The sequence below is a fragment of the Ursus americanus genome, chromosome 6, assembly GCF_024610735.1.
Source record: "Ursus americanus isolate L20-20 chromosome 6, mUrsAme1.1.p, whole genome shotgun sequence".
In the NCBI taxonomy this organism is placed as follows: domain Eukaryota; kingdom Metazoa; phylum Chordata; class Mammalia; order Carnivora; family Ursidae; genus Ursus; species Ursus americanus.
This window is the reverse complement of record NC_142132.1, coordinates 47,825,648-47,842,026: the sequence shown is the minus strand read 5'-3', so window position 1 is coordinate 47,842,026 and position 16,379 is coordinate 47,825,648. Positions and strand designations below refer to the sequence as shown.

Here is a 16,379-nt window from a genome sequence, read left to right as displayed (position 1 = left end):
GGAGCCAGGAGCCATGGGCTTGAAGCTGCTCCTGCCACTCCAGCTCTTACTTGCCATAGGGGTCAGGTATAAAATGGCAGAGTGCTCTATGCATTCATACATGGGCTCTGAGCAAAGCTGGCCACCCCATCGCCTCATTGCCACGTTTGATGGGCTACCTAATAATTGGTACCGTTTGTTGAATACTCCTGTGTGTTCCTTTTTCAAGGATTTTTGTTGTAAAGGGAAGGAGAGAAGTGGGGTGGTCTTTGGGGGGAAAAATGGGGTTAGGGAAGGCTATGTTTTTTTCTTTAAAGAGCTTGTTCGTGTGCTGACAGGGGTGATCCCATAGAGAGGAGGAACATGATTCTTTGGGGAGAGAGAAAAGAGAGCTGAAGCCGTGTCCTCGACTAGGCAAGAGGGGGTGGATTTAAAGCACAACTGGGAAGATAGGCTATAATTAGACGTTTAACTGAAATCTGGATATCCTGTACTTACAGGACCCTCCGGGCCCCACCCCCTAGGAGGGCAGCAGCAGGTCTGGGGAAAGAGCCTGAGGCTTTGCCAGAGAGAGACTAGATCCCCTGTGGCCCTGTGCTTCAGCAGAGGGGCCCAGGACAGACTGGGTCACCCCTCTGAGACTCGGTTTCCATCTCTTGTAAAATGCCAATGACCCCAAGCTCGCCTTGGCAGCACGTTTACTCAAATTGGAATGATACAGAGAAGATTAGCATGGCCCCTGCACAAGGATGACACACAAATTTGTGAAGTGCTCCATATTTAAAAAAATAAAATAAAATGCCAGTGATCCCAAATATTAAAGAAGTAAGTATTAAACAAGACAATGCAAGCAGAACATTCTGCAAGGAAAATAAAAGTGATTTCAGTTCCATCATCGAGAGATAACCATGTTTACCATTTTGATATATTTGTGTACGAGTCTTTTTTCCACTTATGCAAATACATACTTGAAAACAGTATTCTTTATATACTGTTATGTTACATGCATTTAGCACTTAAATGCATTAAGGACAATGTTCTGTGTCATTAAATGTTTTTCTATAACACCATTTGAAAAAGAAATGTATGTAGGTCATTCCAGCGGAAGGACTTATCGGACTCTGTTTTAAATAGTTCCTGATTGTAGACAGCATGTCAGTTGCTCCTTAGATGTGGCCTGTCCCCTTTAACAATTTAATTGCTGCCCCCGTCGAAGACATGAGGGCAAGCTTATCAAACAGGAGGAAGCTGTGAAGTTGAGGGAGAGATGTTGAATGATGGAGTCGAGATGCAGGGGAGACCCTGACTGGCAGGAAGAATGGGCTGAAACAAGCAGGAGAAACTGACGAGGGCAAACTGTACTGTCTGAACAGTGGTAACAGCTCACCAATCTAGACCGCACGTATGGGCATTAGGGGAGAGCTGATGAATATCATGTGACAAAAAGACAGTGAGGTTGATGTGATGTGGTTGCCCCTCAAACTCATGCAAAACAACCCAGTAACCTCAGGTTGCGTCAGTTTGAGTGCAGTGTCCAGACCATGGGTCAGTGGAATGTTGATAAGCTGGAGCTCAAACAGAAGCTGTTCGGGCTGGTGAGTGATCTAGACCACGGCTGTTCACTAGAAATAGAATATAAGCTTACTCACTCTACTACCGATATATCCTCTACCAAAATTTAAAAATTTCTAGTTGCCAATAATAGATTTTAGGTAACCCAGTGTATTCAAAACATGTTCATTTTAGTATTAATCAATGCAAATAAATTGTTAATGAGATATTGCAAACTTTCTCCCACCAAGTGCTGATTCTTTGAAAGAAATCCAGTGTATATTTCACACTTCCAGCCCATCTCAATTCACATGCTTAATTTTCAATGGTTAAAATAAAAAAGAGGGGCGCCTGGGTGGCACAGCGGTTAATCGTCTGCCTTCGGCTCAGGGCGGGATCCCGGTGTTACCGGATCGAGTCCCACATCAGGCTCTTCCGTTATGAGCCTGCTTCTTCCTCTCCCACTCCCCCTGCTTGTGTTCCCTCTCTCGCTGGCTGTCTCTCTCTGTCGAATAAATAAATAAAATCTTTAAAAAAAAAAAAATAAAATAAAATAAAATAAAAAAGAGTCCTACCAAAACAATAAATTGTGCTTAATGGGAAAATATTTAATATTTTAATTTTAATTAAGTTTAATTAAATTTAATTATAATGCTTTATAGTCTTTTTTTAACTTACATTTTAAATAATTACAATTAAATGAATAAAAACGGAGCTCCTTACTTGTACTGGCAACGCCTCAAGTACTCTGTAGCCACATGTGGCCAGTGGCTACCGATATCAGATGGCGCAGTCTGTGCCCTGAGGTTCCTGCTCCAAGTGTGGTCTATGTATTGGCAGCATCTGTATTCCCCAGGGGAACTTGTAAGAGGTGCAAGTCTCAGGCCATCCAGACCTCCTGAGCTGAAGTTTACATATCAAGTTCTCTGGATGATTTCTGTGCTCACTACAGTTTGAGAAGCAGTGGTTAGATGTTGGGCCATGATTTGGGGAACATCTGAAGCAACTGGGTATTATTTTGCATGGAAAAGGGAAGCCTCCAGGAAGCTGTATAATGACCTTCATGTATTTAAAGGCCTGTGTGTGGAAGGTGAGGGAGATGTAGTCCCAAGTGGAAGATCGCAGGTGGAGGTGGGGCTGGGGTGGGAGAAAGGAAACCAAACTTTTTAAAGCTTCCATAGTTAAATATTTTAGTGAATCCTTTTTTTTTAAAAATTATTTATTTATTTGAGAGAGAGAAAGTGAGAGAGCAGGGGGTGGAAGGGCAGAGGGAGAGAATCTCAGGCAGACTCCATGCTGAGCGTGGAGCCCAATGTGGGACTCGATCTCATGACCCTGAGATCCTGACCTGAGCTGAAAGCAAGACTCAGTTGCTTAGCCAATGGAGCCACCCAGGTGCCCCTCTCACTGAATCCCTGTAACAACAGAACTGGACTGGGAGGTAAATCAGATGATCTGAGTTGGCCACGTCACTTCTCTCCTAATCACTGTGCATCCTGGAGGAAGAATTATTTGGCCACTCTGAGCCTCAGCTCACTGTATGATAGGGAAGATAATCACCCCCCTCTAGGGCTCACGTGAAGACCATGGGGACAAGGGCCATATTTGCTGTATTCACCACACCATCTCTGGGCTTGGCACAGACTCAGCCCACAGTAACGATTTCTTTGTACACTGGGCAAAGCTCTGATTTGTGAACAATGGCCAGGACTACTACTAGCAGGCTTGTGGTTTGAGGTGACAGGTTGTGTTTTTCAGTAGACACGATGAATCCGGCCCCTGCGCTCCTTCATCTCACTGAAAGCCCGTTTTTTATTTACAGTCTCAATTGATCTGGATCGATCTATCCTCAAACCTTTTCATCAGGAGAGTGAAAACAGAAAAGCAAGGAGGGGGGCGGTCTGGGTTCCTCCACCTTCCCTTGCTCAGTGGACAGTGATGGGCCTCTGGCCACTTTTCTATGATTGGGGCAAAATATCTCCAGACATGGTACCGGGTCACTCCAGAGAGGGAGGGTAAACCTAGCCCATCAGAGCATTTCTCTGCAAAAGACCTCATCACAGATTCACTAAGCCACATCTGTGCTTCTGTCAAGTAAACAAAGAATATCTACTGCTCTCAGGCAGGCACTAACATTAGCCGAGTGAGGGCTCTTTGGGGACTAGGGAAAGGAGGTTCGCATTTGAAAATGAACCACTGTACGTGGATTTATAGCTCTGCTTTTCCGATGGAGAGGGGGAAATATTTTTCTCTGGGAGATTAGAATTTACTAGTGGATTCAAGTGTAACTTTGGAGAGTGGCAGAGGTATTAGACGTGGCAGTATCACAGTATTGTTTTATTGGCAATTAGATTTCAAACTGGCACAAATGTATGAAAATAAGTCTCAATTATGGGCCTGTGAAGTTTCTCCACCATCTGTCAACAGTTTGCTCCTTATGCCGCAACATGTGTACCTTTGGAGGGGAAATGATTTAATAGCCCAAGTGAAGAGGTACAACTCACCAAATTATATTGGAGTTTATAACCAATGCCTGCATTTGTGATTTCTGATGCAGAGAAAGCAAATTTAAACTTGTATGCATGCGTGCATGTGCGCGTACACACACACAGACCTTTCAGGGTCTCACAGATTCACAACTGTCAGAGATGGCAGGTACCTTCAAAAGGAGAGAGCCCAACTTCCCCACTTTACAGTTGTGAAAAGTCAAGATTGGCTTGTGGGCCAATCTGGCTCTGGGAGTCAAGCCCAGGACTTTGTTTTATTGGTGGTCTTAGAGCTAGGGAGGGGTAGCCTGGATTGACTGGTGTCTGGGCATGGGGACAAACACAGAGGAAAACAGAGAGAGAGAAGGAGAGGATGGGCCCCAATAATATTGTTTGCCCTGGATCCATCCCTGCTTCAAGCTTAATGCCTGGACTTTCTGTTTAGAGGAATCCACAGATTTCCATGTTCTTTATCAAGCGCATCACTTCTGACAGAAGGTGTCTTAACTGATGAGTTTGTTCCTGGGAGCTATACGTGAAAATCTCGAGGGCCTTTGGGACCTGCTGCTTGTGTAGAGTGTGAACCCCAGGAAGCCATGTTTATCTTGGCCATCATTGCTTTCACAGAACCCAGCACCGTGCCCGGCATGTGGGAGATGCTCAGTAAATATTCGTTGAATATCTTGTAGCAGGCAGGTTTTGCTGTATTACAATGCAGTAACAAACAGCCCCCCAATTCAGTGGCTTGTAACAATGGTTTATTTCTCCCTCATAATTTTTGTCACTTAGGATGGCTGCATCTCTGCTCCACATACCTTCATCCAAGGATCCAGACTGGTGGAACAGCCTCCATCTAGGACATGATGATCTCATGGCAGAGGGGAAAAAGGACAAAGGCAGCACCTTGTGGTGGCTCCTAAAGTTTCTGCTTAGATAAGGTACTCGTCACTTCTTGTCATGCTCTGTTAGTCCGTGCAAGTGACGTGGCAGGGGGGTGTACTCCACCCACAGCAAGACCCTGCATGCCACAGGTCGGAGTGGAGACATTATCAATCCTCTCACAGGTTGGGGAGTGAATAATGCGCTACAGTAATACTGGCAACCACATAAAGAGAGGCTATGGGAACACAATTAGACATTTTCTTGTGAAATTGAACATTCGAATGTCCGCTGAGCCAGCCGTGCCCCTCCCAGGCGTACACCGCAGAGAGCCTCTTGCATAGAGGCATCACATGTGTGCAGACACGTGCAGAAATGTTTGTAGCAGCATGTTTAGGACGGCACTGGGCCCTCAACAACTCAGACAACGGCAATGTCTGTGGCCAGGCGAAGGGACACAGATGTCAGGATACACTTTTACACAGAGGAATAACGTGCAGCAATTAAAATGGACAAACCTCAGCTATTTGGAACAACATGAATGCACCTTAGAAACGTAATAGTAAGTGATATATGCAAGTCTGTAGAAGACTATGCAGAGTCTAACTCCAATTGTGTAATTCATTTATATGTGCGAACCGTGCAAGGAACCATAACGGAATGATAAACACAAAAACTCAACACGTGGCTATTTTGTAGGGGAAGGATGTGGATGGGATAGGTGGATACAAGTTAGTGGGGATGTTCTAGCTCTTGGATGGTGAGTTGAGGGGTGGTCGTTTTAATATACCTTTTAACTTATGTATGTTGTATTTATCCTTTTTATTCTCTATCAGATATGCTCAAAATATAGTTAGAATGTAAAAATAACAGCTAGAAAAGGAAATAATTTTAAAATAGACAAAAGTGATTATGGAAAACAGTTGTCTTAGAAAAACATGATTCCTAGAGTCAAATTTGGCGAAATACATTTTGGGGCCAAATTCAGGGGCCCGGAAGAGAAGGGACAGGCAGTGAGCAGGGGAGCTCAGATCACCAGGTACCCCCGTGCCTGGGGGAGGATCTGAGTCCTCCTTGGCCCCAATATCATGCTTATTAGGCCATTTCAGGGACTGAGATACCTGGAGGCATCATGCATATGGGCATGAACGCTCCAGGTCTACAGAGGGAAGACTACCATTGGGGATGAATGCATTGCCTGTTGGGTTTGTTCAAATGGTGTTCTGATTTAGTGGTCTGTCACTGAGAATTTGGTCCTGTGTGGGTGTACAGAGAAGGTTCCATTTTTGCCTGGTCAAGTTGAAGAGGCCATACCCAGATGGCCGGTGAAGTTGGCCTCCACTCTTGATCACCCCCAATGAAGCTGCATCCTGCTGGAAAGATTCCCCTATCTGCTTTCCAATCTTAGGGCAGGAGAAAGGACCTGCAAATCAGAGATTCTGGATCTCTACCCAAACAATCCAAGAGCACCTGCCCCCAGGTGTCTCACTAGTGGGCAGGCAAGTCATGGTCCTGAGGGAAGTGTGCCTTGCCATGGGGATTCCAGGGGCCCAAGTGGAGTTCGGGTGTATTCCCTCAGAGGGAGGGAGAGAGAAGGGGGCTTCAGCAGCATTCAGAACACAGGTGAGACCCTACTCAACCTCTGAGGGAGCGGAAGCCTGCCCACACTGGCCCTCCCTGAATGTCCCTGATCACCTAGGGGGCCACGTGAAAAATCTGCTCTCTCTGCTCTTCCTGGGGCCATGCTTGAGATCTCTACACATTCAGGCTTAGTTAGCTCATTTTTGTTTGATTGCTTCTGTTTGCAAGTAACAGAAACCCAGAAAAAAAATGGGGATTTTTGTTCAATACATTTAAACTGGAGTAGGTTCAGCTTTACATGAACCTTGGTCCTGAATGAAAACAACAACAACAACAACAACAACAACAACAACAACAACAGTCACGGAGCCCTCTCTCTGTCTCTACTGACTTCTTGGCTCTGCTTCCTCGTGTTGGCTTTATTCTGGGGGTGGTGGTGGTGCTTCCCGCACATCCCAGCATTCTCCCAGAAGCTCCTGGGGCTCTACTGAGGTCCATGGGGAAAGAAAGAGCTTCTTTGTCCCTGATCTCAGAAACTCTGAGATTGATTCTGTTGGGGCTGGCTCGGCCACATGCCTCTTCCTCAGTCAATCACAGTGGCTGGGGAATGGGATGCACTGATTGGGGTAGCCAAGTCACATGATGTCCTTGGGGCGGGGGATGGAGTCAGCCTCCGCAGAACCTCGTGGCTCTTTCAGCGGAAAGCAAAGGCCATGAGGGAGCAGGAAGGGGGATTGAATATGCAGGGGTAATCCAATGTTAGTCATTTGGAGGAGCTCTTTACACCTTGAAGATGATAATGGTTCATATGCTATATTGGTGGTTGTTTACCTTTTAAATTTATGTTACTTTTTAAAGCGTAACCATGGACTTCTTTTTAATTGACTTATAGCGGGCACCCAACATTACGTTAGTTTCTGGTGTGCAGTATAGTGATTTGACCACTCTGTACATCGCTATGCTCACCAAAAGTATAGCTACCACCTGTTACCATACGATACTATTACAATATCACTGACTATGTTCCCTATGCTGTACCTTTCATCCCTGTGACTTACTCATTCCCTAACTGGAAGCCTGTACCTCCCACTCCCCTTCACCCATTTTGCCCATCCCCCTACATACCTGCCCACAGTCATCTGTTTTTTCTCTGTATTTATGGATCTGTTTCTGCTTTTTTGTGTTTGTTCATTTGTTTTGTTTTTTATGTTCAACATATGAGTGAAATCACATGGTATTTGCCTTTCTCTGTCTGACTTATTTTACTTCGCATAATTCCCTCTAGGTGCTTCCATGTTGTTGCAAATGGCTACATAATATTCCATTACAGATAAATATACAATATATATATCCCATTGTATATAAATATAAATACGTATATGCCATATCTTCTTTATAACCATAGATTTAAAAAAATGATTTTTATTTATTTATTTGTCAGAGAGAGAGAGAGAGCATGAGCAGGGGGAGTGGCAGGCAGAGGGAGAAGCAGGCTCCCCTCTGAGCAAGGAGTGGGACTCGGGGCTTGATCCCAGGACCCTGGGATCATGACCTGAGCCGAAGGCAGATGCTTAACCGACTGAGGCACCTGAGCTTACCTCCCCACCCAACTTTTTCTTTTAAAAGATTTTTATTTATTTGGACGTTTTTAAACATACACAAAAGCAGAGCAGATAACGTAATGCAAACCCCCCACCCCGGTACCCATTGCCTAGCTTCAACCGTTGTCATATATTGATTTTTGACTTTCAGAAGTTTCAGATTTGTACATAGTTCAATCTTGATCTTTTCCATTGTAGTTCATCCTAATGTTTATGTTTGTACTTAGAGAGGTGCCAGATAGATATTCAGCTACATTTTCTTCTATTGTTTCTTTTTTCTTTTAAAGATATAATGCTGTGAGGTGAGGCTCTAACAGGATTTTTCCCAGGTATCCCATTTTTTCAGCTCTGCTTATTAAATGATCCATCCTGTTCTCACTGGTTTGTGAAGCCTCCTTGATTTGATATTAAGTTCTGGCATTTGCCAGAGTGTTTCTGGCTGCATATTCTGTTGTATTGACCTGTGTGTTGTCACGCCAATCCCCACGCAGAACTTTGTACATATATGAATAAGTTCTCGTATCCGGTATACTTAGCTGTCCCTGTGTTTCTTTTTTTCAATATTTTCTTGCCCAACTCTATTCATTCTTCCAGATGAAACTTAGAATCATTTTTATAATTTCTAAAGGAAATTCCCTTAGGATTTTGATTAGAATCAGTTAAAGTCATGCACTAAATTGGAAAAATGAACATTTTCTCAGTAGGCCCTCTTCAAATGTAGAAATACCATGTGTTTGTTTGTTCAGCTCTTGGAGACCTCTCTGAAAATGCCATGTTATCTCCTGTGAGGCTCGCTCCTGGATGGTTTACATATCTCGCTGTGTTTATGGATGGGAGTTTCAAAACTTCCCATTTGATCCTCGTTAGCCATTCTCTAAGACTTCTTGTTCTCGTCAAGTTTGAGTCACTCAGGGGTTTAGACCACTCTTTCTATCAGAACCCACCACCCAGTCTGCCAGAGTTTCTGTTTGCTCTAAAAATCGAGTCCCCTGAGCTCTTGTGTTTGGTGGAAAGAGCGTTAGATTTGGCATCAAGACACACCTGAGTTGCAGGCCCTGCCCTGCCCTGTATCGGCTGCGTGTCCTCGGGCAAATTATTTTGCTTCTCCAAATTTCATATTCCTTATTTGCATGGGGGCATGGATCATTTTCTTCATTTTTCATCTAGTTCCTTGTATTGTGTTTCTTCCTAAACTTTTCTTTCTTCTCTAGGAGCCCCTAAACTCTTTGGGAACAGGGCTGTGCCGCCTCCCCAGTTCCATGTGGGGAACATAATTGGATCACAGTGGGAGTTCGGGACCAGCCACAGAGTCCAGCCAATGGACACCATGTTAGTTCATTCAAAATAGAATATATTTTGAAATAGTCTGGAGTCCTCACTTGGACCATGATTCTTTAATAAAACTTTGAACTATGGATAATGGTGAATAAGATAGAAATAGCCAAGGTTTATTGAGTTCTTCGGGTGTTCCAGCTCCAGATGATCGTATTCAGATCATGACCTCATCAGACCCCACTGTACCCTTCAAAGAAGCTACGACAGTGAGATCACATAGCTAGGACATGGTCAGCTGGAACGCAAGCCAACTTGGTGCTCTGAACCCGCGTCCTTTTCCGTCTTCAATATCAAGTCGTGTCTTCACAGGGCCTCAGGCCTAGGAGGTAGTCAGAAATACTGGTCTTGTCCCCTTCTTCCCTCTTGTCTAGGTCCTGCTTTCAGTAAAGTAGTGAAATCAGAGGTCCGTTGACCCAGTATTGGTTGCCTTCTCTTCCTCCCTCCATTCTAAGCATTTCCAGAATAGGACTGTAATCAGCTACTTCTCACTATGATGTTAAACACTTCCCCATCAAGTCTGTGATGAGAGTGGCAGGCCACCCTGGCTGTGAAGGACCTCTGGATGGAGGGGAGGGGTGTACCGAGTGGGAAGGGGGCACAGAGAATGGAAGTGGAGGATTCACAGCTTGGCAGGATGTCAGTGGAGAAAACTCTGGACGTGGAACCAGGCACATCTGCTGCTTGACCACGATGTGACTTGGGGCACGTTGCTAAGCTCTCTGTGGCTCTGCTCTCACAGCACAAAGGTGGGAACTGGATACCTCTGACATGTCAGAGGGCTGGCAGCCCTGGATGGTGGGAGCCCACTCTAGATTGTGCAGCCTCAGGCATGTGTACGAGGATGTCTTTGTCGTTATTGTCATTATTGTACTAAAGAAAATAAGAGGAGACAACAAGCAGGGGGAGGGTGATGCTCAGTCCCTCATGCTGACTTCTGGGTGGTGGAAGCACCGATGCACTGTTGGGCCTGCAGGGGAAGGAGTCAGAAGGAGGTTGACCAGATGGGCCCAGATGGTTTCTGGGTCATACAGATTTCGGGGGTTACTTTCAGTTTTTTAAAGTTTTGGTATTAGTTTAATATGCATGCGTATGGTTGTATCTATCCGTGTGCATGGGTATATGCATGAGTGTGAGTGTGCATACGACTCTATAGGTGGGTTTGCATGTTTGTGCATATGCTTGTCTGTGTGTGTGCAGGTGCCCATTTGTGTACATTTATGTGTGCACACATTGAAGAGGATATGTGTTTGAGTGTATCTTTATGTGTGGGGTTGTGTGGGTATGCATGCATATGTGGATGTCTGTATGTGTATGCATGTGGTTGTATATATATGTGTGTGTGGGCATGTGCACGTGTGAGTGTATGTGAGTGTGTGTGCAGGAGGGTCCTGGGATGTGGAGCTGGGTCCCTTTCCTTTGCTTCTGACAGATGGTCCAGCAAATGAAGCCCTCTCTGCCACCTGCCTACTTACCTCCTCAGGGCCTTGTTCCCCGCCCCACCCTGCCCCCCTCCCCAGTCTAACTGCTTCCTCCCTCGCCCTCTCCCTGACATTTGGACCCCCTTGAGTTGTGTGTGGGGAAGATGGGGTCAGGACAGAGGTGGCAGGCCTGGCCTGAGCGCATTGTGCAGGGCCAGGAAGCAGGCAAGGCTGAGAATGTTAGTGTTAGAGTGTGTGTGTGTGTGTGTGTGTGTGTGTGTGTGTGTGTGTGTGTACCCAGCAGGGAGGCAAAGCCCAGGCAGTCCCCGCCAGCGCCTGGCCTCCATCCGCAGAGTGGGCAGGCAGCCCAGGGTAGAAAGGCCTGTGCTTTGCAGACAAAAATGCCAGATGGTGGGGATTTGGGGGGGCTCTCCATGGCCTGGCTGCCAAGGGCAAGGAGGTTTCTGGGGCTCTGGAGAATGAGCTGGGTAGTTGCATGTGTGCTGCTGTGTTGTTTTTTTTAATGGAGAGTGAGGAGGCTTATTTTGCATATTTCACGATATATTTCCCCTTTGGATTTCTATCCGTTCACTAAAAAATTTGATCATAAACTTGAGATTTTTTTTGATATAAGGAGAGTACTTATTCCTGCGAGGAAGTCAAAACATTTTTTTTTAAACTGAAAATACTTATTGACAAGCTACGAAAGAAACACCAAATAAAACAGATATTTAGATTGGGTGTTTCCGTTGTGAGTGAGCTGTAGGGACACAGTGAATGACTGGGTTCTATTTATTTTAGGAATGGGTTTCACCTCCTGCTGATGGGGTTTCTAAGCTTTGTTTTTAGTACAGGGAGTTTTTCTGAGTTGACCCGCTCCCGGGGAGGTGCTTTGCCAGGTTCTGTTGGGAAATGCCAAGCTTGCCCAGGCGTGAGCTCAGACAGGTGTCCGGATGGTTCTGTCCTTCCACTCCTGGCCAGCACAGCCTCTCCGTGGAGACCACCTCAGCGTGCCTTTGTCACACCACGATGGATGTCGTGAGTTGTATAGCTGTGGGCAGAGACCAAAGGCATTTTTTTTTTCATATTGGAAAAGGGAAACAATGAGTAGAAGGATGATCTTATGTGAGTAAAGTGTTTCCTGGCCCTCACACAGCACAAATGCTGATGTATACACTGGAGGGTCGGGTGCTCACTGGGGGCCCTGGGCACAACGAGTGGAACAGGGAGCTATCTTGGGAAACAGGTGGCCGTCTTCACCTGCCGTCTTCCCGGCCTCTGCCTTCCATTCCTTTGTCTACAGGCTCAGAAACCTTTGATGGCTTCATGTTGCATGAAGCCCACAGTCCTTAGCAGGGCCCTGGCAGGCCGTAGGCACAGCCCAAAAATACTTCCTTTCCTGTGGTTCATCTGTCCCTAGCACTTTTCTAACTTGCTCCAGGCTCTAAATGCCATTTTTTTTTTAAAGGAGACAAATATTTATTAGCAAGTTACAAAAGCAGTACTAAATAAGACAAAGTCGGATGGGCTGTCACTCACGCCAGTGCTCTGCCCAGGATGCCCTTCTCGCTCCGCTTCCTGCCCAAATCCCATCTCTCCCATGCTCACCTGAAATGCCACCGCCTCCTTTCCTGCTCTCCACTCTTACGACATGTCACAGACCAAGAACATCTCATCTGATTCCTGACTGAAACGACTGCTTTCTTTCCTTGAGGTCAGAGGGAGTGTGTTTAATCCTGGCACGGAGCACAGCTCCCGGCACGCAGCTCGGTTTGCCGAATGAATAACTGGAAACACGAGTGCTGGCTCCCTCTGGAACTTGTACCACTGGGCATAATAGTGTGCTTCTTACCTTGAAAATGAGCACGGACCAACTCCTATCATCAACACTGTTTCCATCAGTATTGTCATGAAGTATGTGTGAGTGTGTGTTTGTGGGTGCATGTGTGGTGACACTGACATTGGGCATGGGGTCTACATGTAAACAGAGCATGTACAGGTTTCACTCAGGAAATAAGAGATAATGAACCAAAGATGTGAGCCGTATACTCAACCTCCATAGTTTTATCTTCTGCCACTTTCTGTCTTGAACGTCACCTTCCTCAATACCATCTTGCATGTGGCCTCTCCCCCATCTTGTTTTATTATTAGCCTTTTTCAACTACTGTGGTTGAATACATTTGTATCCTACTGGGAAAGACAGGCCAATGAGTCTGGGCTCAGTATATCCTGGGTGCTGAGGTTCAGTGATGAAAGAAGCAAGGTCCCTCTAACAAGGATCTCTACCCTTAGAGGGACAGAAGGGTATAAATAGGTACTGACAAGGCTTTGCTAATGATTCAGTGGAAGTAGGAACAGACTTGCTATTGAAGCACAGAGGAGAGAGACCTTCACATCAGAAAACTCCTACTCATCCTTTTTTTTTTTTTTTTAAGATTTTATTTATTTATTTGACAGAGAGAAAGAGACAGCCAGCGGGAGAAGGAACACAAGCAGGGGGAGTGGGAGAGGAAGAAGCCGGCTCCCAGTGGAGCAGGGAGCCCGATGCGGGGCTCGATCCCAGGACCCTGGGATCACGCCCTGAGCTGAAGGCAGACACTTAACGACTGAGCCACCCAGGTGCCCCCTACTCATCCTTTAAAGTCCAACTCAGATGGTCTTTACTTTATAAAGCCTTCCTTGCTTCTCTGAGAGCAAAAGTCGGGGAAGGGCTTTGGACAGAGTGACCAGCACATGCCGGGGTGTGGAAGCCTGAGGGAGCCTGCTGTGTTTGGGTTAGGAGAAGTGAGTTGATGTGGTTGGTGCACGTATTTGGGGGTGTTTGTGCAGGGGGAGGGAATAATGGGAGATGATGCTTAAAGGCAGGTGGGGGAATGTGATAAAGAATCTTGAATTTAATCTTCTCTTAAAATAACGAGAGCTGGGCTTCACAATGATCTATGTTTTAGGAGGACCCCTTTGGTGTCCCCATAAAGGACTTGGGCAGAGCAGAGATGGAGACCAGGTGTTTGGAGGGAGATGTGCTCAGGAGGTGGAGGAAATAGAACTTGGTCACAATTTGGGTACGTGAGAAGGGGAGTGGAACATTTAGGATGTGTTCGGGTGTAAGACACAGAACATTTGACTACTTTTAGTTCACAGAAAGAGTTTATTTTCTCATGTCAGAGTATCTCTGAGTCTTGAGTACTGTGAGAGTCTACATTTGTGATGCTCTTTTGGCTTTCTCATTGTGGTCATGAGATGGCTACTAGAACTCCAGACATCTCATTTACATCCCTCCCCAGAAGAAGAGGAAGGCAGTGCCCCATCAGTTCCTTGTATCAGAAGAGCCAACTAAATTCTCAGAATCATCTTCAGCAGACTTCTGCTTAGGCCATGTTGGCTGGGCCTGACTCACATGGCCACCCTTAGATGGAAAGGAAGCAGGGAATATGAGGAATGGGATTGTCACAATTGGCTCAGACCAATTGCAATCCATTTTCTGGGACTGTGCACATTGCGCCCAAGCTCTGTTAGCTGGGAAGAAGTGGGGAATGGATATTGGGAAGGCATCTAACAGCATTGGCCACCAGCAGTGAGGACACAGGTCAGGGATGACTCCAGGGTTTGGCCCTCCTGGCGTGGGGTGGCATTCAGCCACATAATGAGGGTATGGGTAGATGCTGGTAGTAGCGAGGGTGACTTCAATCTTGCGTGTGTAACTCAGATGTCACTTTGGATTACTCTGCCTGTTCAGATCTGAATGAGATTTTCTTGGACCAAGGTTCCTTGAACCTTGAACGGATTTGTTAGAAGCAAATGTGACCCCAAGAGTCTTAAAAATGCCTGGGTTACTCATGGTCATGTCTTGCTTTGAGCTTCTGCTTCTGCTGAGCTTCTGCTGAATTAGTTTAGTCTAGTGATGACTTAGGAAGCCTTATGTGCTGTTCTTGTCCAGAAATGTGGGGGGTCAGATATAGACTTCAGCCCTTTCCTCATTACTCCCCACCCCTGCTACATCACACACAGACACACACGCATGCCCCATTCTCTCAGGCACTTGTGTGTGTAGAAACATCCACTGAAAGCTTGTGAAGGAGTGATTTATATTGCAAAACCACAAGCGACTTAAAATTTAAGACTGGACATTTTTATTTTTTTAATCGCCTTTGACTGTTTCTATGGCTTGGGTTCTAGACTTCTGCCGTATTATTTGGTCTTCCTCTCTCTTTGCTTGCTCTCTTTCTGGAGCAACACCCCAGCCCTTGCTGTTTCTTGGGAAGAGCAAATGCTCTTGCAGCTGATAGCCCCTGGGATGTGTCTGCTCTGATAGGTTGGTGTGCATGCCATGCTTTGTTGTTAGCTGTTTCAAATATTGCTCTGGCTTAGCTTCAGACTCAGTTCTGGTTCCCCACTGCATGTCAAGGACCTGGCTTGGCAAGAGCTGCCTTTTGGGGCCCCTCCCCAAGTTCTGTCTGCCTGTTGAGAGAGGAGGGTCTCCTGCATTTTGTTAGTGTGGGTGTGTTGAGTTTGAGGAACCCCCGGAAATGACATCCACCTATTTCCCCCTCACCCAGCCACTCTGAAGAGTAGTCTGACTGTAGTGCTGGGACACGATACCCTCCCTCCGGGTCCACACTTGAGGCTGCTGAATGCAAGTGGCTGGGAGCATGCTTGCTCTTCAGATGGGGTGAGGGTGGAAAGGAGTGCCACAAATCTTCCCATGGAAAATAAAAAGGTCAAATGGTGTTAATTCATCTGCACAACTCACTGGGCTTAAAAGCACAGCCTGAAATGGCTTCTTGATTGAGAGAAGATGCTTCATTAATCTTTGTTCTCTCATTTGAGAGTGCAGAGAATGGAGACTAATGGCTGACATTCTAGTGTCTCAGGGGTGGGTGGGACATAAACTTTCAGACACTGGGCTATAATTACAGAGAACTTACAAGGAGAGGAGGAGCAAGTGGGCCAGGGAGATGAGAGGGGGACTTAGTGTCCCCTCTCTGATGGGTGATGGTGGTAGGGAGGCAGGGAGATGTAAGTTCCTTGCTAGAAATATTACTGATTAATTCAAGATTATAAATCATGCTGGAAATAGTCCTCTGCATCCTCAGAGTGAGAGCTGTGGCCTGGGAGTCAGGAATCCTGGGTTTGAGTCTGGTTCTTCCATTGCCTGGCTGGGTGACCAGAGCAGATGTTGCCCCTCTTTGCAGAATGCAGGGAGGGGATGGGAGTGCTTGATAATTGCTCAGTTCTCTCTCAGTGCTAGGATGCTTGCCTCTTTATTGAGTGCCAATACACTTGAACTTGGGACTGTAGCCTGGGGTTTAGGCAATGCCTCCGCCTCTGTGGGCAGCCATGCCTGCTCATAAGATCAAATGTGCAGAGAACTACACAAAGATAACAGGAAGTCAACATGCTAAAGGGATGTCATGTGTGGGTGGTATTCTACCTGGGGAGAGGGAGACCTCCTTGTGGTTGGGTATGGGAAGGATCATGGAAGACTTCCTGGGAGAAAGACTTCATGGCATGGGACAAGCTTTGATAGGCAGAGAAGATGTAGGTGGAAA

The 16,379-nt window shown here is 46.1% G+C and overlaps 1 non-coding gene across 1 annotated transcript; it reads left to right on the top strand.

The window, feature by feature from the left end:
- Positions 1 to 656: 656 nt before the first annotated feature.
- LOC123783146 (U6 spliceosomal RNA) lies at positions 657 to 763 on the top strand. The gene has a single exon (XR_006777129.2). It is a non-coding gene; the product is annotated as a U6 spliceosomal RNA (small nuclear RNA).
- Positions 764 to 16,379: the final 15,616 nt, after the last annotated feature.